This window comes from Manacus vitellinus, unplaced genomic scaffold (genome assembly GCF_001715985.3).
Source record: "Manacus vitellinus isolate BGI_N305 unplaced genomic scaffold, ASM171598v3 scaffold_144_pilon, whole genome shotgun sequence".
Taxonomy (NCBI): domain Eukaryota; kingdom Metazoa; phylum Chordata; class Aves; order Passeriformes; family Pipridae; genus Manacus; species Manacus vitellinus.
In genome coordinates, this window is record NW_021939031.1 from 108,603 (window position 1) to 110,776 (window position 2,174).

Sequence of the window (2,174 nt, forward strand, 5' to 3'; positions counted from 1 at the left end):
TTGGTGGAAAGCACTAGGACCCTCCCCAAAATGGGCTCCCTGGGTCCCTCCTTGTGGTGTCCCACTCCAAGTGCTGGAGCCACGCATCCCCCACCCCATCTCCCAGTACCTCCTCTCAGGATTGGGGGGCACCCAAAAAACTCCCTCAGTATTAGAGGGTACCCCAAAGACCCCCCAGGAACATGGGATACTCCAAAAACCCGTCAGGCCCCTCCTGGCCTCATCATCCCCAACATTCAGCTCTCTCACTTACAGACCCCATCCCACCCCCCCCAAACTCCATCCCATCTCTCTCCAAGCCCCATCCCAGCCCTCCAACCCCATCCTACCACTCCTGGGCATGAACTTCCCCCTCTCTGGTTGCTGACACCCCACGGGGTGATCGGGGGGGGCTTTGGAGGGACTGTGTGATTGAGGCATTTTGGGGTGGGATTGAGTCATTATGAGGTGACAGATTGATCCATCTCAGCTTCTGGAGTGCAAAGTGATGGAGAAAACTCACCTGGCCTGGGTATTCCCAACTTTGAGGGAAAACTCCCCCACCCCACATCCCCCCAGAACCCACAAATCCTCCTGAATATCCCCTTGAACACCAAATTTCCCCTCCCAGAATCCCAGAAAAATGGTAAGGCTTTAAATATCTTTATTGTATTTCTTTATTTTTACCCCAATTTCAGGTGTTTTTAAGGAATGAAGATGGATCAAAACAAAATCAGGGCCAACATAAAAGGATCCTCATGTCAGCATCCTGTGAGATTGGTTTGGGTGGCCCGTCGGCCATGGAGAATTAGAAACACAGAATTATTTAGGATGGAAAAGATCTCAAAGATCACCCAGTGTTGCTTGATGCCAAATCAAATGATTGGAATGAGCAGGTGAAATTCTTCGGCAGTCTAAAGACAACAAATCCACTCTTACCAATGAATTTCTGACATCTGGTCTGTGTCCTGATGGATGTTCCTCCCCCTGCATTCACCCAGGTGCCTATAGGGAACCATAAAGATGTGCAGACTCCCAGCCAGGTGTCTTCCCAATGTGGGTCAACAGGAACTTAGGTCAGCGGGTCTATGCCCCACATGGGTGATGGAGCAGTGGATGAAGCTCTTCCCACAGTCAGAGCACTTGCAGGCCTTCCCTTAATGGTGGGTCTGTTGGTGTGTGGTCAAGGCGCAGCTCTGCTCGAAGATCTTCCCACACTCGGGACACTTGTAGGGCCATTCCCCGTGGTAGATGCACCGGTGTCTGATGAGGCTGGGCTTCTAGCTGAAGCTCTTCCCACAGTCAGTGCAGTGGAAGGGCCTCTCCCCCGTGTGCGTCCGCTGATGCACGAGGAGATTTGCGCTGCTCTGAAATGTCTTCCCACACTTGAGACACTCGTAGGGCCATTCCCCACTGTGGATCTTCTGGTGGCAGATCAAGTTGGACTTGATGCTGTAGCTCTTCTCACACTCTAGGCACTTGTAGGGCCGTTCCTTTGTGTGCAGGCACTGGTGGTTGGTGATGTTGCAGCTCTGGCTGAAGCTCTTCCGACACTCTCCACACTCGTAGGGCCGTTCCCCGGTGTGGACTATCTGGTGGCAGATCAGGTAGGAGCTAAAGCTGAAGATCTTCCACACTCAGGACACTTGTGGGGCCTCTTCTCAGTGTGGATGCGCCGGTGGGTGATGGGGCTGGAGTTGTGCTTGAAGCTCTTCCTGCAGTTGGTGTAGGGGAAGGGCCCCTCCCTCGTGTGCGTCCACCGATGCCTTATGAGATTTGCCCTGTTCCGAAACCCCCTCCCACACTCCGAACACTTGTAGGGACATTCCTCCGTGTGGATCACCTGGTGGCGGTTCAGGTGAAAGTTCCGGCCGAAGCTCTTCCCACATTTCTGACATTTGTAGGGCTTCTCCCCTGTGTGCAGGTGCTGGTGGGCAACAAGAGCGGAGCTACAAGTGAAGCTCTTCCCACAGTCCAAGCACTCGCAGGGCTGTTTCCCAGCGTGCAGGGACTGCTGAGTGCTAAGCTTGGAGCTCTGGTCCAAGTTCTTCAATAATGTCACGCATTTGTATGGCTCCTCCTCTGTGTGTACGCTTTGGTGGTAGAAGAGATGGGAGACGTGGCTGAAATTCTTTGTACATTGCAAGCACTTGTAGGGCTTCTCCCTGGGGTGAAACTGAACGTGGACCTCCAGG

At 53.3% G+C, this 2,174-nt stretch overlaps 1 pseudogene; it reads right to left on the bottom strand.

Moving 5' to 3' along the window:
* Positions 1–671: 671 nt before the first annotated feature.
* Positions 672–2,167, bottom strand: LOC108638972 (annotated as a pseudogene).
* Between the last annotated feature and the right edge of the window lie 7 nt (positions 2,168–2,174).